General features: G+C 44.5%; 2 pseudogenes; both read right to left on the bottom strand.

Moving 5' to 3' along the window:
• Positions 1–10,979: 10,979 nt before the first annotated feature.
• Positions 10,980–14,340, bottom strand: LOC110289145 (cytochrome P450 2D3-like; annotated as a pseudogene).
• A 1,169-nt stretch (positions 14,341–15,509) lies between these two features.
• On the bottom strand, positions 15,510–19,338 carry LOC110289147 (cytochrome P450 2D11-like; annotated as a pseudogene).
• Positions 19,339–22,638: the final 3,300 nt, after the last annotated feature.

Genomic DNA, 22,638 nt, shown 5'->3' with positions numbered 1-22,638 from the left:
CAAGAGAGACCCCGCTGGAGCCGGCTAGACCCCATGGAACTTTAAAACAATACTTTTACAACATAAAAAAATGGAGAATTATATCCCCATATACCACAAAACTATAAAATCATGTTCTTTTTATTTTAAATGTTTGAAATTTGGATGTCAATGAATTCTCACCTGGGACTTTATGGCACCCTACAACTATATATACTTATGTGTAGATGAAATGGAAGGATCCACTTATTGGCATATGGCATGATCCCGATCAGGTATTAATATGGAAATGAGGGCATGTTTGTATTTTTTCCTCAGAATGCTGAAGGAGCATGGGAACTGCCTGAGCCATTGTTGAGACATGCTCATGCTGGGAAAAAGAATGATGCTGACTGTGAGCTTGCTGAGTCCCCTGACAATGGTGACAGGGAAGCTGTATATTAGACATATGTTCCTGACCCACCTTTACCTGCTCATACCCATGACTGGACTGTGGTAAGGGGGTTCGGCCACAGGCCCTGTGAAACCCACTTGTTTACTGCCTTGCCTGAGCTTGGGCAGTGAGGCTGCATGCGTGGGCTGCCTGCCAGGCTGGATTGTGACCTGTCAGCCTATCTGTGAATGATCTGAGCATGTGCCTGGAGCGTGTGTGAATTCTGATTGGATGAGGTGGGGTGGAGCTAGAAGGTGAGTTGTGTTTTAGCCCTTGCCCTAGGTAGAAGCCAGAAGTAGAATAAGAGCAGTTTTAGCCCTTGCCGTGAGTAGAAGTAGAGTAAGAGAAGCTGTTGTAGTAGTAATAGTAGTTTAGCCCTTGCCCTAAGAAGAAGCTGCTGGGGAAGAAAGTTGTAAAAGAAAAACCCCGAAGTAAAGTTGCTGTGTTAACCCAACTTGGTGTTTGTGTCGTTCATGTCGCCGTGGGTCGGAGACTGCGGAGACCGGGACACTGGACAACCTGCCTCGAGCTTTCAGACCTTTGGGACAGAGAACATAGAGACTGTAGAAACTGCCTTCAAAAAATTAATCAAATAGAGAAGTTATAATGTCTCTGTCTCTTTCCTTTAATGTGACCAGTTATTCTGACTTAATCCGGGCTGGTCTGGAAATCAATCCAATATTCGGGGAAAAAAGTAGCAGTCTTTATTTGGAAGCCTTGTTCTGGTCATTTTCAAAGACATATTTGAAAATTGACAGCTGCCTTGTGTGAAGGGACATTTGCAGTAGATAAAATTGAGACACGTTCTTGATTTTGAGCAAACACTACTAGGTATGTTAATAAGGCTCCTAATTCTTTTTTTGGTTAGTCATGTTAAAATTACTTTAGTTTCTTCTATGGTAGTTAATGTAAGTTGCATTTAATGTACACTTTCTAATTGTGTTAGTGTATTGACATCTAGTGTTGCTGTCATAGTGATCTCTCAACGAGCCTGTTTTATTTCCTATAAGTATGACAAGACCTTGGTATTCTGGAAAAAAAAAAAAGCTTGCAGATACTGGAAGAAGTGAGTCAGGCTTTAAGCAGAAGCAAGAGGGTAGTGGGCTTGATTGTTGCCAGTATAACAGTTTCGATTTCATTGATAGCTCGCATTACTACTTCGGCAATCACTTTGACACAAGAAGTGAAGACAGCTACTTTTTAAAATGATTTAGAAAAAAATGTTACTAATGCTCTGAGTATTCAAGAAGATTTAGAGAGACCCTTGGAACAACAGATTGATGCTCCCTCTGATACTATTCAAACTGTTGGAGAGGAGAATCAGAGTTTAAGAGTAAGAAGACATCTCAAATGTCATGCTATATTCCAGTGGATTTCTGTCATTCCTTATGTTTCCAATGAGAGTCACTATAATTGGGATAAAATTCAAAGACACTTGTAGAATATTTGGCATAATTCTTACACCTCTCTGGATATTTTAAATTGACATACCTAGATTATTAATTTAAGCTCTGCTGCTCTGCTGAGTTTTGATCCTGTGGATATGGCTGATAAAATTACTCAAGGCTTAAGGTCAGTATTTTCTTCTTTGTCAAGCTTCCAGAGTGGAGTATATAGCTTGGTCATACCCTTCTTATAATGTTGTCTAGTTGTCCTTTTCTTTTCACTCCTCCCTCCCTCCCTTGAGACCCTGTTGACTCACTGAGCTGGCTCAGTCACTCTTTAACTCAATTTAATATTCTTGAGCACAGGATTCAGCTCCATTTTAAGCCTTGGTGGTCCTTTAATATTTGAACCATATTTATTATGTTTTTCTTTTCTCAGCTTGCTAGGCTTATTTAAAATGCTCTTCATGTGATTTAAACAGAGAACAAAGTTTCTGCTAGGCCTTTTTGAGATTTACTTTGTCGGTGCAATTAATATAAATATCTTTACCTTAGCCTCAGTAGACCCTTCAGAGCAGAACAGAGAGCAGCCACATTCTTCACCAAAATACCAGAAAAAAAAAAAAGACTACAGGCTACATACTGAAATTCTTCTCCACTAAACCATCTTGGGCCAGCACTATACAGTTCAAATCAATCTCAGCTACAAAGTCTTTCATATTCCTACTATGATAGCCCATTAAGCCCCACTTGAAACTTTCCACTGCTTTCCAAATCCATAGTACCTGCATCCACATTCTTACAGACAAAAGCATGGTCAAGCCTATCACAGGAATACCCAACTCCTGGAACCAACTTCTGTCTTAATTAGGGTTTTAATGTTGTGAACCTACACCATGACCAAGGGAACTCTCATACAGAAAAACATTTAATTAGGGTTTGTTTACAGGTTCAGAAGTTTAGTCCATTATCATCAAAGTGGGAGCATGGCATTGTCTGGGCAGGCATGATGCAGGCAGGGCTGAGATTTTGTTTTTATTTTTATTTTCTTTTATTCTTTAATCTTTTCTTTACAGTCCAATATTCACCTCCCTCCCAGTCCATTCTCTGATTGTTTCTCATCCCATAGTCTTCCCCCTGTCTCCAAGAGGATGTTCCCAGTCCTCAAACCCTGACTGCAACAGACCTCCTCACTCTCTGGGCCCTCAAACCTTGTGAGGGTTAGATGCATCTTCTCTCACTGAGTTCAGACCAGGCAGTCTTCAGCTGTATATATGTGGAGGGGCCTCATATCAGTTGCTGTATGCTTCCTGGTTGGTGGCTCCATGTCTGAGAAATCTCAGGGGTCCAGGTTAGTTCATACTACTGGGTTTCTATAGGGCTGCTCTCCTCCTCAGCTTCTTCCAGCACTTCCCTAATTGAACCACAGGGGTCACCAACTTCTCTCCATTGCTTGAGTGTAAATATCTGCATCTGACTCTTTCAGCTGCTTGTTGGGGTTTTTAGAGGACAGTCATGCTACGCTCATGTTTGTAAGCACACCATAGCATCAGTAATAGTGTCAGGTCTTGGGGCCTCCCCTTGAGCTGGCTCCCAATTTGGGCCTCCTTTCGCTCATGCTCTTCTCAGTTTTCATTCCTGCAGTTCTTTCAGGCAGGAACAATCCTGCATCAGAGTTTTTGACTGTGGGATGACAAACTCAACCCTCTACTTTATGCCCTGTTTTTGTACTAGAGGTGAACTTTAAAAGTTCCTTTTCATCAATGTAGGGGATTTCATGTAAGGTCCCTCCCTTTGCACCCTGAGATTCTCTCACCTCCCAGGTCTTCGTTACATTCTAGAGCGTCCACCCACCTCCTACCTTTGGAGGATGACTGCTTCCATCCTTTCTGCTGGCCCTCAGAGCTTCTGAGTAGTACTCCATGGTATAAATGTACCACATTTTCTGTATCCATTCTTCTGTTGAGGGACATCTGGGTTCTTTCCAGCTCCTGGCTATTAAAAATAAGGGTGCTATTAACATAGTGGAGCATGTGTCCTTATTACATGTTGGAGCATCTTCTGGGTACATGCCCAGGAGTGGTATAGCTGGGTCCTCAGGTAGTACTATATCCAATTTTCTGAGGAACCACCAAACTGATTTTCAGAGTGGTTTTAACAGTTTTCAATCCCATCAGCAATGGAAATGTGGTGTTCTTTCTTCACATCCTCACCAACATGTGCTGCCCCCTGAGTTTTTGATTTTAGCCATTCCAACTGGTATAAAGGTGGAACCTCAGGGTTCTTTTGAACTGCATTTCCCTGATGACTAAGAATGTTGAACATTTCATAGGGTGCTTCTTGGGCATTCAATATTCCTCAGTTGAGAATTCTTTGTTTAGCTCTGTACCCCATTTTTGAATAGGTTTATTTGATTTTCTGGAGTCTAACTTCTTGAGTTCTTTGTATATATTGGGTAATTAGTCCTCTATTGGATGTAGGCTTGGTAAAGATCTTTTCCCAATCTGTTGGTTGCCTTTTTGTCTTATTGACAGTGTCCTTTGCCTTACAGAAGCTTTGCAATTTTATGAGATCCCATTTGTCGATTCTTGATCTTACAGCACAAGACATTGGTGTTCTGTTCAGGAATTTCCCCCCTATTTCAGTGTATCTGATTTTATGTAGATGTCCTTGATCTGGTTGGGCTTGAGCTTTGTACAAGGAGAATAGAATGGGTCAATTTGCATTTTTCTACATGCTGACCTCCAGTTGAAGCAGCACCATTTGTTAAAAATGCTGTCTTTTTTCCACGGGATGGTTTTAGCTCCTTTGTCAAATATCAAGTGACCATATGTGTGTGGGTTCATTTCTTGGTCTTCAATTCTATTCCATCGATCTTCCTGCCTGTCTCTGTACCAATATTATAAAGTGTTTGTTTTTTATCACTATTGCTTTGTAATACAGCTTGAGGTCAGGGATAGTGATTTCCCCAGAAGCTCTTTTATTGTTGAGAATATTTATCGCTATTGGGATTTTTTTGTTATTCCAAATGAATTTGCAAATTGCTATTTCTAACGCTATGAAGAATTGAGTTGGAATTTTGATGGGGATTGCATAGAATCTCTAGATTGCTTTCGGCAGGATGGCCATTTTTAGTATATTAATTCTGCCAATCCATGAGCATGAGCGATCTTTTCATCTTCTGAGATCATCTTCCACTTCTTTCTTCAGAGAATTGAAGTTCTATTCATACAGATCTTTCACTTGATTGGTTAGAGCCACACAAAGGTATATTATTTGTGACTCTTGTGAAGGGTGTTGTTTCCCTAAATTCTTTCTCAGTCTGTTTATTCTTTGAGTAGAGGAAGCCTTGGGTTTTGTTTGACTTAATTTTATATCCAGTCACTGTACTGAAGTTGTTTCTCAGCTATAGGATTTCTCTAGTGGAATTTTTGGTGTCCCTTAAGTATACAAAAATAGTTATATTTTGATTTCTTCCTTTTCAATTTGTATCCCTTTGACCTCCTTTTTTTGTCTAATTGCTCTAGCTAGAACTTTGAGTACTATATTGAATAGATAGGGAGAGAGTGGGCAGCCTTATCTAGTCCTGATTTTAGTGGGATTGTTTCAAGTTTCTCTCCATTTAGTTTGATGTTGGCTACTGGTTTTCTGTAGATTGCTTTTATTATGTTTTCATATTGGCCTGGAATTCCTGATCTTTCTAAGACTTTTAACATAAAGGGATGCTGAATTTTGTCCAATGCTTTTTCAGCATCTAATGAAATGATCCTGTGGTTTTTTATCTTTAAGTTTGTTTATGAAGTGGATTACATTGATGAATTTCCTTATAATGAACCATCTCTGCATCCCTGGGATGAAGTCTCTTGATTGTGGTGAATGATCATTTTGATGTGTTCTGGATTCATTTGGGAAGAATTTTACTGAGCATTTTTGCATCAATGTTCATAAGGGAGATTGGTCTGAAGTTCTCTTTCTTTGTTGGGTATTTGTGTGGTTTAGGTATAAATGAAATTGTAGTTCATATGTTTCTGTTTTGTGAAATAGTTTGAATAGTATTGGTATTCAGTATTTTTTAAAAAGTCTGATAGAATTCTCCACTAAACTTATCTGGTCCTGGGTTTTTTTTTGGTTGGGACACTATTAATGACTGCTTCTATTTCTTTCATTTTTATGAACTGTTTAGATGGTTTATCTGATCCTGTTTTAACTTTGGCACCTGGTATATGTCTAGAAAATTGTCCATTTCATCCCGATTTTCTAATTTAGTTGAGTATAATCTTTTGTAGAAGGATTTGATGATTCTTTTGGATTTCCACAGTTTCCCTTGTTATGTCTTCCTTTTCAATTCTGATTTTATTAATTTGGATGCTCTCTCTGTGCCCTCTGGTTAGTCTGGCTAAGGATTTATCTATCTTGCTGATTTTCTCAAAGAACCAGCTCCTGGTTTTGTTGATTCTTTGTATAGTTCTTTTTGTTTCTATTTGGTTGATTTCAGGCCTGAGTTTGATTATGTCCTGATGCCTACTCCTCTTGGGTGTATTTGATTCTTTTTGTTCTAGAGCTTTTAAGTGTGCTGTCAAGCTTCTAGTATAAGATCTCTTCAGTTTCTCTTTGTAGGCACTTAGAGCTATGAGTTTTCCTCTTACCACTGCTTTCATTGTGTCCCATAAGTTTTGGTATGATGTGTCTTCATTTTCACAAAATTCTAAAAAGCCTTTAATTTTTTTCTTTATTTCTTCCTTAACCAAGATATCATTAAGTAGAGCATTGTTCAGCTTCCATGTGTATGTGTGCTTTCTGTTGTTTTTGTTGGACTTTAAGATCAGCTTTAGTTCGTGGTGTTCTGGTAGGATGCCTGGGATTATTTCAGTCTTCTTGTATCTGTTGAGGCCTGTTTTGTGACCGATTACATGGTCAGTTTTAGAGAAGGTACCATGAGGTGCTGAGAAGAAGGTAGTTTCTTTTGCTTTAGGATGAAATGTTGTATAAATAACAGTTAGACTTCTGTTAGTTTCACTGTATCTCTGTTTAGTTTCTATTTCAATGAACTCTCCATTGCTGAGAGTGGGGTGTTGAAGTCTTCCACTATTATTGTGTGGGGTGTCATGTGTGCTTTGAGCTTTAGTAAACTTTCTTTTATGAATGTGGGTGCCCTTGCATTTGGAGGTAGATGTTCAGAATTGACAGGTCATCTTGGTAGATTTTTTCATTTGACCAGTATGAAATGTTCTCCCTTATTATTTTTTTTATAACTTTTGGTTGAAAGTCGATTATATTCAATATTAGAATGGCTACTTCAGCTTTTTTCTTGGAACCATTTGCCTGGAAAATTGTTTTCCAGCCTTTCACTCTGAGGTTTGTCTTTTTACCTGAGATATGTTTCCTGTATGCAGCAAAATGCTGGGTCCTGTTTACATATCCAGACTTTTAGTGTATGTCTTTTTATTGGGAAATTGAGTCTGCTGTTATTAAGAGATATTAGGGAAAAGTTACTGTTACTTCCTGTCATTTCTGTTGTTAGAGGTAGAATTATGTTTATGTGACTATCTTCTTTTGGTTTGTTGAAAACTACTTTCTTGCTTTTTCTAGGGTATAGTTTACCTCCTTTTATCCTTTTATTGTTTTCCAAGGGATTGTTCTACTATCCCTTGTAGGACTGCATTTGTGGAAAGATATTGTGTAAATTTTGTTTTGTTATGGAATATCTTGGTTTCTCCATCTTTGGTAGTTGAGAATTTTGCTGTGTATAGCATCCTGGGCTGGCATTTATGGTCTCTTTGGATCTGTATGGGATCTGCCCAGGATCTTCTAGCTTTCATAGTCTCTGGTGAGAAGTCTGGTGTAATTCTGATAGGTCTGACTTTATATGTTACTTGATCTTATTCCCTTACTGCTTTTATTATTCTTTCTTCTGTGTAATGCATTTGGTGTTTTGATTACTAAGTGACGGGCGGAATTTCTTTTCTGGTCCAGTCTATTTGGAGTTCTTTAGACTTTCTTTTCCCTCCCAAGTGTGATTAAGGCCTCCTCACTTGGGTCTGTAACCTTGTTAACCTTCTTGAGTTCTGTCTATTGTATCCTGGGTATTCTGTACATTTTTGGCTAATATCCATTTAGTAGTGAGTAAACATCATACATGTCCCTTTGGGTCAGAATTACCTCACTCCCGATGATGTTGTCTAGTTCCATCCACTTGCCTGCAAAACACATGATGTCCTTGTTCTTAATACTTGAGTTGTATTCCATTGTGGAAATGAACAACATATTCTCCATGTATCCTTCTGTTGTGGGAATCTGGGTTGTTCCAGGTTCTGTCTGTCACACACAAGGCCACTCTGAACATTGTGGAACACCTAACTACTCCTGTGGTATGGTGGGGCATCTTTTGGGTACATAGCTGGGGTCTATTGGTATATTTAATTCCAATTTATTGAGTAACCTCCAGATTGATTTCCAGATTGGTGGTACCAGTTTTCAATCCCATCAGCAATGGGAAAGTGTTGTTCTTTCTTCACATCCTTGCTAACACGTGCTGTCACCTGAGCTTTGATATGATGCTTTCTGACTAGTGTAGGTGGAATATCTGGGTCATTTTGATTTGCATTTCCTTAATCAGTAAGGACTTTGAACGTTACTTGAAGTGCTTCTCAGCAATTCGAGATTTCTTTGTTGTAAATTCTCTGTTTACTTTTATAGCTCATATTTTTGATTTAGTTGTTTGGTTTCTTGGTGCTTAGCTTCTTGAGTTCCTCATATATTGTGGATATTAGCACTCTATGGGATGTGTGGTTAGTGAAGTTTTTTCCCAATATGTAGGTTACTGGTAAGTCCCATACCTAAACATAATAAAAGCAATTTACAGCAAAGTAACAGCCAATATCAAATTAAATGGAGAGAGACTTGAAGCAATCCCTCTAAAATCAGGAAGAAGGCAAGGATGGCCATGCTTCCAATATCTATTCAATATAGTACTCCAAGTTCTAGCTACAGTAATAAGAAAACAAAAGAAGATCAAATTGCAAAAATGAAGTTGAAGTATCACTATTTGCAGTTGATATGGTAGTACATAAGAAACCCCAAAAATTCTACTACAGAACTTTTACACCTGACAAACAACTTCAGCAAAGTGAGTAGACATGAAGTTGACTCAAATAAATCAGTAGCTTTCCCTTATACAAAAGCTAAATGGGCAGGGATAGAAATTAGAGAAACAACACCCTTTACAATAGTCACAAATAATATAAAATATCTTCGGGGTATATCTAACCAAACAAGTGAATAATCTGTATGATAATAACCTCAAGTCTCTCAAGAAAGAAGTTGAAGATCTCAGAAAATGGTGAGATATCCCATGTTCATCAATTGGGCAGAATTAACTTAGTAAAAATGGCTAACTGACCAAAAGCAATCTACACACTCAATGCAAGCCCAGTCAAAAATCCTAACACAATTACTCAAAATATGGAAAAAGCAATTCTCAAATTCATCAGGAAAAGCAAAAATCCCAGAAGAGTAAAAACAATTCTTGACAAGAAAAGGAATTTTGGGGGAAGCATCATCCCTGACTTCAAGCTATACTACACAACAAGAGAAATAAAAACTGCATGGTTTTGGTACAGAGACAGACAGGCTAATCAGTGGAATAGAAATGAAGGCTCAAAAATAAAAGCACATACTTATGGACACTTGATTTTTGACAAAGAAGCCAAAATTATACAATGAAAAAAAGAAAGCATCTTCAATAAATGGTGCTGTTCTAACTGGTAGACTGTATGTAGAAAAGTGAAAAAAAAGATCCATATTTGTCAACTGACACAAAGCTCAAGGCCCAGTGGATCAAGAACCTCAGCATAAGAGAAGTTACACCACATCTTGTAGAAGAGAACCTGGGAAAGAGCCTCGAACTCATTGGCACAGGTGGAAATTTCCTAAACAAAACTCCAGTGGCTCAGGCTCTTAATCAATAATTGAAAAATAGAATCTTATGAAACTGGAAAGTTTTGTAAGGCAAAGGACATAGGTAGAGTTGAGATTTCAACATCTTCATCTGAAGACTGATAGCAAAGCCCATACCCAATGTGACACACCTACTTCAAAAGATCCACACCTTCTACTAATACCACTCCCTGGGCAAAGCACATTCAAACCACAACTACACCTTATGAAGACAAGAGATTGTGCCTCCATCCTTGCCCACATCTGGATCCTTCCCACACAACTTAAAGGTCAGTTGCAAAGTTGGCAAGGGACAGGATGAGATAGGACTGACTCCTCAGTCACCCAGTGCTGTGGTGATTTCTTGGATGGTCATGGGTTGATAACATCACCACTGCTCTCACCTTTCTAGTCCCTAATGTGGGAAAACATCACATGCACACTCACACATTGGATGTAACCAAGGGGACATGGTTCTTTTTCCCTATGTTCCCACATCCCTCCATTATTGTGGGATCCTCTGGGTCCAGTTCACCCCATGAGTTCTCCAAAATGCTGCTGCCACACACCAGCACATGTCCCTCATGTTTTGAAATCAGTGGCATACTCTTGATGACCGGTCAGGTAGCACCACTACTGGGCACTGACCTGTTGCTTCCTAAGTTCCATACCCATATTTGACCAACTCTTCACACATGACCTCTTGACTTCAGAGGTGGGCATGAAGCCTGGGTGGTCAAGTATGGACACTAACCAATGGTTTGCACCAGTGTCTTCTGCAGAAACCTCTATCCAGTGATGAGAACCTCCACATTAATGGCCAATGGTAAGAAGGACACATCTCTTCAGTGTAGTAGCAAATAAGGGCAGGGATCAGAATACCTCCAAAGGACAGACTTCAAGAACCAGTCTGTGCACTCCAGGTTCCAAGTCTTGTGTTTTTTATATTTATTGCACCCAGGCTCTCATGAGTGTTAGGCAAATGCTCTATGTGTTAGGCAAATGTTCTACCCCTGGTCTACATTGCCACCCCGAGATCTGGGACTTGTGGGTAGGAATGTCACATATCCTAGGTAATTTCAGATACGACCACTCGGCTGTGACCTTAGCAGAGTGGGGAATCTGCCTTTGGGCCTCTTAGCCTCCTACCATGTAGAGACATCTGGGGTTGAAGGAGAAAACAGCAGCAGACACAAGACTAGTTTATTATACATGGCAGGAAACTGCCCTGCAGAACATGTCTGGAATTAGTGTCCTTGCTCACGTATCACAGCGCAGAGTTGGTAGGGAGAGGGAGCAACAAGAACACCATAGACTCCAGAGTTGCTGGGCTGGGGCTGTCCATCAGGCACTGAGAAGCTAAAGTGCTGCAGGAGGCAGGTGAAGAAGAGGAAGAGCGCCATGTGGGCCAGGGCCTTCCCCAGGCATGATCTGCGACCTGTGTGTGGAAGAGGGACCCAGGCATGCTTTATGAATAAGGAAGCCCTGCACTTTGATGTCAGGGGAAGTCCTGTGTGGCACAGGTATTGCAGTGATGTCTGCAAAGTCATCATTTCATCATCTCATGAAGGACAGATTTTTTTGAAGGGCATGAGGTCCAGGTCTGCCATCTCTGGATGCCATACCTGCCCTATGACCTTGTCGATTTCCTTTTGTACTTGGCCTGGAAAGAGAGCAACCCCTAAGTTAATGAGACCCAGTATGGTGCCCCTTGTCCCTCTACTACTGCTCTGTTACAAGCTGGGTCCTTGGGAGAAATATGGTCATCTTTCTTACTGGAGTGTGGGATAAACATCACTGGAAACCACAAATGTCCCAAGTAAGCTTAAGGACTGTGCCTTTACCATCTTCTTCCTTTCTTTCCCAGCCCCAGGGAGGCTCACACTGAACATCTGGTCACTGGATCATGAGAAGCACGGCCCAGGACAGTGACTGAACTCGTCACAATCCCTGCATCCAACAGGTGAAGGAAACCAGATTTAGAATGGTTCACTGAAGCTACTCTCAGAATTCCCCTTTGCCTAGGACATAGGAGGACAGCAGATCTCAGTGTAGAGACTGGAGTGCCCCATAACACCCTTCCGATGACTCAGGTGATTACACTTTGGTGTCACTGGGTTATTCACAGCAAAATGGACACTAGATCGCATAGTCTCACTGTCTCCATCTCAGTCAGAAAGGCATCAGTCAGGTCTTGAGGTGGTTGGTCAGGGTTCCAGGTCCTCTTGTGTTCAGTCAACATCTTATCCACTAATGGTGAGAAATGTCTTTTGCCCAGGGAAGACTGTCAGACAACCCTGGGTTGTGCAGGCAAGTTGGGAATGTGTTGAGAACCTGTTACAGCCATAGGATGTGCTAGGCCTTCCTGCTTCCTTTAATTTAACAAGTTGGGTAAATAAGTATTCTAGTAATAATATTCATTATTATTCCAATGTGTGTTCCTGTATACATGATGTGAGGAAAGCTATTGCCAAAACAAAGATGTTGTGGTCTGGGATAAACATACAGAGTCAGTTTTCACCTCACTACATGAGTTGAGAAATGAAACTCAAGAGCCCTGCTTGCCTGGCAAGCTCCTTACCCACTGACCATCTCTCTGGCGCCTGGGTACATAGGCTTAGTGTTGATCTCAGCCAGTCTTAGTTTACAGCACCTTCCATGATGGACACAGGCCCTATTTGTTCCCACCCATCCCTGATTTATCTTAGTTCTAACCTTCATCCTCTAGTAGCCCTGTAGTGGAAATCTCATAAATGTTGATTGCTTCCCTGTGAGCAGAGGTCCAGGTTCTCCCCTTCTAGAGGGCCTAACCTTCATACACTTCTCCTCTCCCATTGCTGCAGGCTTGTCAAGCTTCTTGCTCCTACTCCTGTAGTTGACACTTCTAGAGGTCTTCTTTCCAAATCCCCTGTCGACAGCCTCCTCTTGGAAGACGGACAGCACAGAATTCACTCTGTAGACTACCCTTGATCCTTTTACCTCAGGGATGAAGCCAATTTTCTTTTTAATGATTTCTTTCAATACTTTTAGCATCTTGACTATGTCAGGGTCTGCATAATTGAAGCTTCGGGCATAAATGAAAGAGGCAATCCCATTGCATATGGCTTTGTTTAGGAGGTGGTAAGGATTGTGGGGACTCCCAGGGATTGGAGATGCAAGTTAAATTCAGGATATTGTTGCTATGTCTTTGTCCCCCACTTGCAGTTCACACCCATCACCCCCCAGCCTGGGCAGTGAAGGCACCACACAGGTGGCTAGCCTCAACTATCACCCACTGCTTCAGCAATTTCTTGGCCACACTGAAGTTGCACAAGGTGGATACAGAGAATTGCCTCTGCTCTTGCCACTCAGGCTGGTCAGGTACAAGGATTCCACTTGCAGGTCCATCTGTGTGTAACCGCTGCCCTCTCCCCAGTTCATTTCTCTTATCCTCTGGGATCAGTGTTTCCCATAACCTCACCCTTCCCCCCAAACACATCTCTACCACCCTCCATGCTAAGGAGGCTCCACCATGGATTTCAGGCACTTTATTTTTTAAATTTCTTATCTCCATTACCACCTGCATTGAGCCCTGATCGTCCTCTGCTCACTGTCCCCTATGTGTGGCTGTGATGCCATGTCTGTTCCTACACTGCATTTTGCCTTTCGCTTTGGGCCCACAGCCTATGTGATGAAAGACGGGTATTTCAGGGCGGTCAGCGGTGTCCTCTCCACAGGTCACCAGCACATCCTGCACCGACTTCAGTCCCTTGATCAAGACCACGGGCTTCCAGGCCATCTGCAGGCTGAACACATCACCACAGCTCTTTTTAAGCTGAAGTAGAGGGACAGAGAACATAGGAAGTTGAGGTCCTCAAAGAGCATGCAACCAGGCTCACTGAGCAAACATGAGCAAGGTGTTGAGTGCACACATGTGATTTCCAGTGTGTGTGTGTGTGTGTGAACATGTTGGTGCACATCTCCATGCATGTTTGTGAAGGTATGTTGCATGTGTATGTGGCAATGTGTCTGGGTGTGTTGCTTGTTATTGAGCCTTGCTCCTCATGTATCCTGGGAAAATGCTCCTCACTGAGCTCCATGCCCAGCCTGAGGCTGCCTACCACTGTGGCATCTTATCTTTTAAGTTCAGCAAAGGAATCACAGTAGATGTGACTCCCTAGTGGTGACCTTGTCAGAGCCAGAAAACTATCTTGGAACGTAAGAGATCTAGAACCTCTATGGCTGCTGCCCTTTCTACTAGAGTGAACCCGGCAGTCACACTCTGCTTCAATTCCTGAACTTTGACCCTCAAAACTTTTTTCCTAGAAATTGCCAATGGCTACTACCAAAAATTGCCCAGCCGTTCCCTTTGGTGGCCAGATCCCTGCCTGACTTGTGGCTCGACCCCCACTATGGGCTGATTCAGACATCATAACCTTGGTTACCATCCATTGCTAAGTCACTCACCTTGTACATGCTGTATGGCATGTTATCTAGGTCCACCTGCAGCAGGCTACCCAGAACAAGCCATGGCACAGGGCCCGGTGGGCAGCGAGAAGTCCAGCACTGGCACCAGTACATCAGGTCCACCAGTAATATGAAGATGACCAAACCAATGCTGCCCCACATCAAGGACTAGACACGGGTCTCCTCCAGTCTGCTGACCAGGCTACCCCTGCACTGACCAGCTCTGTGTCACTGGAGCCTGTGGGTAAGTCCATGCTTCTTGCTGGACTGAAGCCTCTAAGCCTGCTCCCTCTTCCTATCTAGGATTCTTGACCCCGCCCAACCAGTTCCATATAAGAGCATCATAGGTTGGGGCAAAGACAGGAGACTTTCTCAAGCCCCAAGTTGGCCTGAAAAGGAGACCTGCATGGGAGTCAGGACACCAGCATGGATCATGGTCAGAAAGGGGATTAGGGAGACAACTTGCTCAGGTCACTGACGACAGACCCAGGCTGTTGGCTTCCTCATGGTTTGCTCCAGGCCCCTTCCAGGGTATCTTCTGGTACTGGATGACTAACCCTGCATGTCAGTGCTGGGACAATTCATTTGGCCTCTCATCTCTACCTGTCTGTTTCATACATGACATTATCAAAGAGAAGCAGTTGTGCTGACTGGGGGCCGTCCCCAGAGGGGGATGGGCTGAGTCAGGCTGGATTTTCCTGCATCAGGTAAGTGAGCCCTGGTGAGATAAGTGCCCAGACAAGTGAGGGATTTCCCACACTGTGCTGTAATGGGTTTCTTCTTTGTCTCCAGACCTTGGGAGAGGCATGGGTGCTCTGCTAACCATGTGCCTGCTGCCACTGTCTTCTTCCCTTCATCCTCAGCCCATGTCCTCTCAGCCATGTGAACAACTCTGGTTTGTCAGGGTCTTGTGACTTCAGGGCAGAATTCATTTTTGTTCTCTACTGTCAGCCTCCCGTTCTCCCTTCTTCCTTCCTGTCTTTGTGCAACCTCTTCGTAGCTCTGCTTTAGTTTTACCAGGCAGATCTCCTGGGTGTATATCCCAGGCTGACCTAGGCCTTGCTGTATATCCCAGGATAGCACCACACACACCATCCTCCTGATTTGGGCTCCAAGTGTTGAATTGGACCAATAGTCCAAGCTCAGCACTTCCTTCCGTCACAACAACTATGTTGTCTCTTGGAGAGGGATGAGGCAGGTGGGAAGGTTGGTTGGAGACTATTGTCTGAGGACTCAGCAAGAGAGGGCTGGGGTTGAAGCAGAAAACAGCAGTAGCCACAAGACTAGTTTATTTTACATGGCTCAGCCAAACTTGCAGAGCATGTCTGGAATTAGTGTCCTTGCTCACGCATTATAGCACAGACCTGGTAGGGGGAGGGGGCAACTGGAATAGCATGGACTCTATGGTTGCTGGGCTGTGGCTGTCCAGCTGGCACTGAGAAGCTAAAGCGCTGCAGGAGGCAGGTGAAGAAGAGGAAGAGCTCCATGCGGGCCAGGGGCTCACCCAGGCCTGATCTGTGGCCTGTGTGTGGAAGAGGGCTCAGTTAGTCTGGGACCTGATTGGTGCTCCACCCTCCAAGTCACCCTGGGAACAGACAGGCAGCCAAGTAGACTGCAGTCACCTGCTGAGAATGGCATGAAGGCCTCATGCTTCACAAAGTGGCCCTGGGCATCCAGGAAGTGTTCAGGATGGAAGCGGAGGGGCTTCTCCCAGACAGTCTCATCCTTCAGCACAGAGGACAGGTTGGGGATGAGGATTGTGCCCTATTAGGAGGCACATAATTTGAACAAGGCCTGGGGTGGGGCTACCAAGATCCTGGTCACCAGGATCACGTGCATATCTTCTTTCCTGCACACACTGGATTCTCTCATTAAACCTCAACCCCTGAGCCTCTCAGCACCTTGCAGAGCCCTGTAACAGATCTTGCATGGTTGGCCCATCCAGCAACCATCCCTGTGTTCAATGCTGCATAAAGTGTCCTTTGGCCATTTTCATTTGATATTTCTCTTCCATGAGAACTCTCGAAGGCTGCAGCCTGCGTACACTCTGGTTCTTGTGAGCAAGTTAGGAAGATGATTTAGTGATCTTTGCCCCTCCTGCCCTTGTTTGATAGTCATCATGATGAAATAGTAACAGGCTCCAGCCTACCTTGGGGATCAGAAAATCCTGCACTTCAATGTCATGACTTGTGATGCGTGGTATAGTCAATGGAATAATGTCCCCAAAGCGTTGCACCTCATGAATGACAGCATTGGTGTAGGGCATGCGGGCCTGGTCTGCCATCTCTGGACACCGCACCTGCCCTATGACCTCATCGGTTTCCTGTTGAACTCTACCTAGAGTGACAGCATCCCACCAGTGAAACAGTCACAGGGACTTCCTTGTCTTACAACTATGTTAAAGGCTGAGGTGATGTGAGAAACACCAGTGAGCTGCACTGGAGTCTGGGTTGAGTTAGCACTGGGTGCCACAAGAATCTCAATTCACTGGGGAGTATGCCTCTACCTCCCTCCCAACCCCAGCCAGGCTCACGCTGCACATCCGGATGCAGGATCATGAGCAGCAGGGCCCAGGATAGTGTGGTTGAGGTGGTCACCATCCCTGCAGTGAAGAGATCACTCACCACTATGCACAGGTTCTCATCACTGAAGCTGCTCTCAGGATTCCCCTTGGCCTGGTCCAGGCAGAAAGAATGGGCTCAGTAGGGAGAGGGAGTCCCACATGTTGTCCCATTGTCCCCTGGGCAGCCCAGGTCCTGAGTTACTTGATGATTCATAGGACCCAATCCTTACAGGCCACAGTTCACAGGACCTTAGGCAACAGCCCCTGGTTATATCTCTTGGAGCTATCAATCACCTTCTGTATCTCTGCTAGGAAGGCATCGGCCAAATTTCGGGGTGGCTGGTCAGGGTCCCAGGTGGTCCTATTCTCAGTAACTAGGTTATCCAGTATGGCCATGAAGGTCTTCTGACTTTGGAAGACCATGTCAGCCAGCCCTGGGATGCGCAGGAGTATTTGGAACGTGTTAAGAACCTGTGAGAGACACAGGAAGTTTCAGAGGTTCCTTTTCATAACATTATTACTGAATTATGATCATGAATGGTGCTCATATGCCACCGTGTGTGGAAGTAAGTGATAGGAAAATGTGTAGAATCAATGGTTTCTATCCCAAATGGGTCCCAGGCTTCAAACTTGGGTAGGGAGGCTTGCTTGGCAAACTCCTTATCCACGCACCATTTAATTTGGCCGGCCCCTCAATGCTAGTGATGCTCTTAAAACCTAGGTACTCAAATATGGGCACTGGAGGGTGGTCAGCAGTGTCCTTGCCACAGGTCAACAGCACTTCCTGCATCGTCTTTAGTCCGTTGATCACAACCATGGGCTTCCAGGCCATCTGCAGACTGAACACATCACCATAGAGGTTTTGAAGCTGAAGAAGAGAGACAGAAAACATAGGAAGTGGAGGTCCCCACAGACCATAGAACTAAGCTCACTACACAACCATTGTTGTCTTAGTCAGGGTTTCTGTTCCTGCACAAAACTTCATGACCAAGAACCAAGTTGGGGAGGAAAGGGTTTATTCATCTTACACTTCCACATTGCTGTTCATTACCAAAGAAAGTCAGAACTAGATCTCAAGTAGGTCAGGAAGCAGGAGCTGATGCAGAGGCCATGGAGGGATGCTACTTACTGGCTTGCTTCCCCTGGCTTGCTCAGCTTTCTTTCCTTTTCCTTTTCTTTCCCTTCCTTCCTTCCTTCCTTCCTTCCTTCCTCCCTTCCTTCCTCCCTTCCTCCCTCTCTCTCTCTCTCTCTCTCTCTCTCTCTCTCTCTCTCTCTCTCTCTCTCTTTCTTTCTTTCTGTTTGTTTTGTTTTTTGAGACAGGGTTTCTCTGTATAACCCCAGATGTCCTGGAACTCATTTTGTAGATCAGGCTGGCCTCGAACTCAGAAATCTGCTTGCCTCTGCCTCCTGAGTGCTGGGATTAAAGGTGTGCGCCACCACGCCTGGCTCAGCTTGCTTTCTTAAAGAACCCAAGATTACCATCCCAGGGATGTCACCACCCACAATGGGTCCTCCCACCCTTGATCACTAATTGAGAAAATGCCTTACAGCTGGATCTCATGGAGGCACTTCCTCAAGGCTCCTTTCTCTATGATAACTCCAGTTTGTGTCAAGTTGACACGTAAAACCAGCCAGTACAATTGTCAAAATGTGAGCATGAACAGGCAGTTTCTGAGTCTGTATGTGCATATTTGTGTATGTTTATTTATGCATGTTTGTATATTTGAATGTGAGTATGTGTTCATATGTGTATGGGTTTCCATGTGTGTCTCTCTGTGTGTGTACATGTGTATTTGTGTGTGTGTTGCTTGTTATTGAACCTTGCTCCTCATGTATCCTGGGAAACTGCTCCTCACTGAGCTCCATCCCCAATCTGAAGATACCTACCACTGCAGTGTCTTATCTTTTAAGTTCAGCAAAGGAATTATATTAGATGTGACACCCTAGTGGTGATCTTGCCAGAGCCAGAAAACTGTCCTGGGATCCCTTGGCATGTCAATATACATGAAGAAATTCTGGTTCTTTGAGATGGGCAGTGAGGCCGGATAGCACAGCAGCAAGATATTCAGGCAACCACAAAGCCTCTCTGTACCCGGTGTCCTAACTGAGATGGGCAGAAGACCCCAAAGCAGACCAGGACCTCATTTTTGTAAGGACCATAAGGGCCTTGGGACCTCTATGGCTACTGCCCATCCAACCAGACTGAACGTTGCCATCATATCCTGCTTCACCACCTGGAATTTATCCCCCAAAACTATTGCCCTAGAAAGTCCCAGTGGATGCCACCAAAAAATTGCTAAGCCTGTCTCTTGGGGGCCCAGTTCCCTGTCTGACCTGTGGCTCAACCCCTACTATGTGCTGATACAAACAACATAACTTCATATACCACCCACTACTAAATCACTCACCTTGTACAAGCTGTATAGCATGTTATCCAGGCCCACCTGCAGTAGGTTACCCAGCACAGGCCATGGCACAGGGCCTGGTGGGTAGCAAGAAGTCCAGCGCTGGCGCCGGTGCATCAGGTCCACCAGTAATATGAAGATGACTGTGAATATGGCCACGGGCCACAGGCAAGTCCCATTCAGCAGCTCCATGGCTGCCCCACTTCTGCCCTGGCTTCCCAGAGGCCAATGACCAACACTCAATACAACACCTAGGATCAGTAAGCCTCAAGCTTCCTTTATAAGGATAAGGATCCTGCCACCTTATAAAGGAGTGCCAGGGTTGCCCTTTGTCCTCTACTACCACCAACCCTATTCCTTTGTTTTGCTTGGCCAAGTATAGGGAGGGGCCGCTGTTGTTCAGTCCCTTCCAGGAGCTGAGCATGCTGATTCTGCTGGGCTGAACATGGTAGGCAGCTGTCTAGTGGACTCCTGCTTCAAGATGGATGATCTGATCATTGTGTGCAGCAAATTCATCTGGTATGCTACCCATGCAAATCTTTGAGGGCTTGAGGACATTGCCTCAGAGAGGAATGAGACCTCCTAGACCTTCATGGAGCACTTTGTTGGGGGACATGAGGGTTGATTGGCATCCAGTCAATGGTTTCTGTGGGTTTCTGAGCAGTGCAAAGTTGTCGCCTGAGGAGGGGAAGAGGCTGGAGCTTTTATGGGCAAAAGTAGGGCAGTGGGGGAAGGAAGCTGAAATCCCTGTGGGCAAGTGAAGATCAGTGAGGAAAGGCCGGTAGAGGCCTGTTGTGTCCGGCCAGCAGATCACAGCCTGGGTTCTAGCCTGGAAAGGCATTTTGGAAACCTGGAAGAGAAGAGGGCGGCGAGAGAAGGGAATGAAGCTAAGACAAGATTCTGATCAAAGCTCAATTTTACTATTTTCAGACACTCAGTTATAAAGGAAGGGGGAGGGAACCCGATTTCCCGCCAAGTAACTCAGGGTCCAGTAGCAGGACGAACACGTGTGTGCCTCCAGGCAACAAAGCGACAGGGTCCAGCAGTAGGCGTGGCAAGACGAATGAGCAGGAAGCTCCACCCTTGAGCAAGCAGGTTCAAGCAGGTGGGGGGAGACCACAGAGGCCCTATGGGAAAGGGAAAGGTTGTGTTGGGAAGGCAGCTAGAGTCCTTGTTGTTAAGTGAGGACCAGTTGGGGAAGGCAGCTGAAGCATTGCCATCTTCAGTGCAGGTCTGTGGTCATCCAGTTGATAAGGCACCACAACATAGAACACAGGATTTCTCAGACCCAGTCTGTTGAGGAAGCTGAGAAATGATCTGAGAATCGTGCATGCCACTAAGTTGGTACAGGGACATGTCACATGCTGGCCTCTGTCTCTTATTTACCCTTTGTTTCTTGGGGGGTAAATCTCACCTGGGAACAGTCTTCTACCTGGAGATAGATAGAAGTTTTCTTCCTCATGCTAGAGGCCTGTGGTCAGGGTGAACAGCCATGAGGAAAAAAGAAAGATGACTTCTGAGCCTTCAAACAATGGCACCTGTGTGCTGGGCACTGCAGGGCACTCGGCACATAGCAGCTCACCTTCACTAGGGTCAGCAGAGGCTCAGTCCCAATCCTTGTTGGGGATCTAGACCTCTAAAGATCAAAGTTCAGACTCTCTCTACTTCACCTTTAGTGTGGCAGAAGGGAGGCACAAGCATGGCTGAGACCATACCCTGCAGCCCCACAGCAATGACTACACATGGGTCTCCTCCTCTCTGATGTAGATGCCACCCCTGTACTGACCACCTGTGTGTCACGGGAGCCTGTGTGGGACTCTATGCATATTGCTGGTCTGATGCCTCTAAGCCTGTTTCCTCTTCCTGTCCATGATTCATAGCCCTGCCCAACAGAGTTCTATAGAATGGCACCATAGGTTGGGTCAGAGACAAGGGTCTTTCTTGAGCCCCAATTTGGTCTGAAAGGAGACCTGCATGGGAGGTAGGACACCAGCGTGGATTATGATTAGAAAGGAGATTAGGGAGACAGCTTGCTCAGGTCACTGACAGAATCAGGCTGCTGGGTTCCTCATGGCTTGCTCCAGGCCCTTCAAGGGTAACTTTTGGTGCCTTATGATTTAATCTGCATGTCAGTGCTGGGACAACACATTTGGCCTCTCACCTCTACCTGTCTGTGTCATACATGCCATTATCTAAGAGAAGCAGTGGTGTTTACAGGGTGCTGGCCCCAGTGGGGGATGGGCTGACTCAGGCTGGATTTTCCTGCATCAGGTAAGTGAGCCCTTGTGAGGTAAGTGCACAGAAAGGTGAGGGATGTAACACACTGTGCTGTAATGAGTTTCCTTTCTATATCTAGCTCTTAAGAGAGGCTTGGATGCTCTGCTAACCCTCTGCCTGCTGCCACTATCTTCTTCCCTTCATCCTCAGTCCATGTCCTCTTAGCCATGTGAACAACTTTCATCTCTCAGGATCATGTGACTTTAGGTGGGCTGGGGTCTGCATATTCATCTCAGCAGCACAGGTGTGCACTGTCCACAACGGGAAGCAGGGACTGAATCCCTGGCCCTCAAGCATTGTTGCACCGGGGCAGCAATGCTCCCAGGTTTGCCATTTTCTGCACACATGTCAACAGATACTTGATTGCTGCCCTTTGGACTCCACTGTAAGAGGTCAGATGCAACCTGGGCACATTTCTCCTGGACTCTGTCCTGTGCATTGTTTATCCTCTTTACTGCCTTTGATTTGCCTCATTTTGTTAAAATGAGGACCAGTAGTGAATCTCAAAGCCACCTCTAGGTCTTCTGTCTATCCCTAAGCACCCTGGAAAGTGGGATGTGGCTCACTGGGATGATTGTGACTTTTGAGGGCAGCCTTAGGAAAGCTTAGTTTGGGCAAAGGATGGCAGAGGTTGTCTAGGGTTGGTGATCCTTTCCTCTCTGATTGGTTACTGTACCCCTCATGGTGTGAGGCCACAGTGAGTCTGTGGTCCACTCCCATGGGCTGGTACCTATGAAACTACAAATCATAGAATCAATACGTGAGAAGCACATTTGATAGGTAACAAAACGCAGGAATTGTAAATATTTTGACTTAACCTCCATGCTAAACAATGAGAAAAAAAATTACAAAAGTAAAAGAAAAGGCATGGAAAGTACAGTATTGAACCATCAGGTCCCAGACTGAGACTGACCAGGAAAAGACAAGCGTCACTGTATGAATGGAGAGCCATGAACCCAGCCATGCTCAACAGTTGAGGCAGCTCTGCATTGTTTTTGTTTTTGAGCTTTAAAGCACCTCATCTTAGTTGAAGAGAATATTTTGAGACATTGTTCCATACCAGGGGCAGGGGCAGCCCCAACGTGTGTGTGTGTATGTGTGTGTGTGTGTGTCTTTTTTCTTGTTGATTCTTCTTGAGGCAGTGGAGGGGGAAGAGTGTCAGTGGAGGGTAAGACTTTGTCTTACGAGATTCATGGGTTAGACTTTGTCTTACAA

The sequence above is a fragment of the Mus caroli genome, unplaced genomic scaffold (assembly GCF_978045245.1).
Source record: "Mus caroli unplaced genomic scaffold, Mus_caroli_1 scaffold_16, whole genome shotgun sequence".
Lineage (NCBI taxonomy): Eukaryota > Metazoa > Chordata > Mammalia > Rodentia > Muridae > Mus > Mus caroli.
The sequence above is the reverse complement of the archived record's forward strand: the minus strand, read 5'-3'. Positions and strand labels throughout refer to the sequence as shown.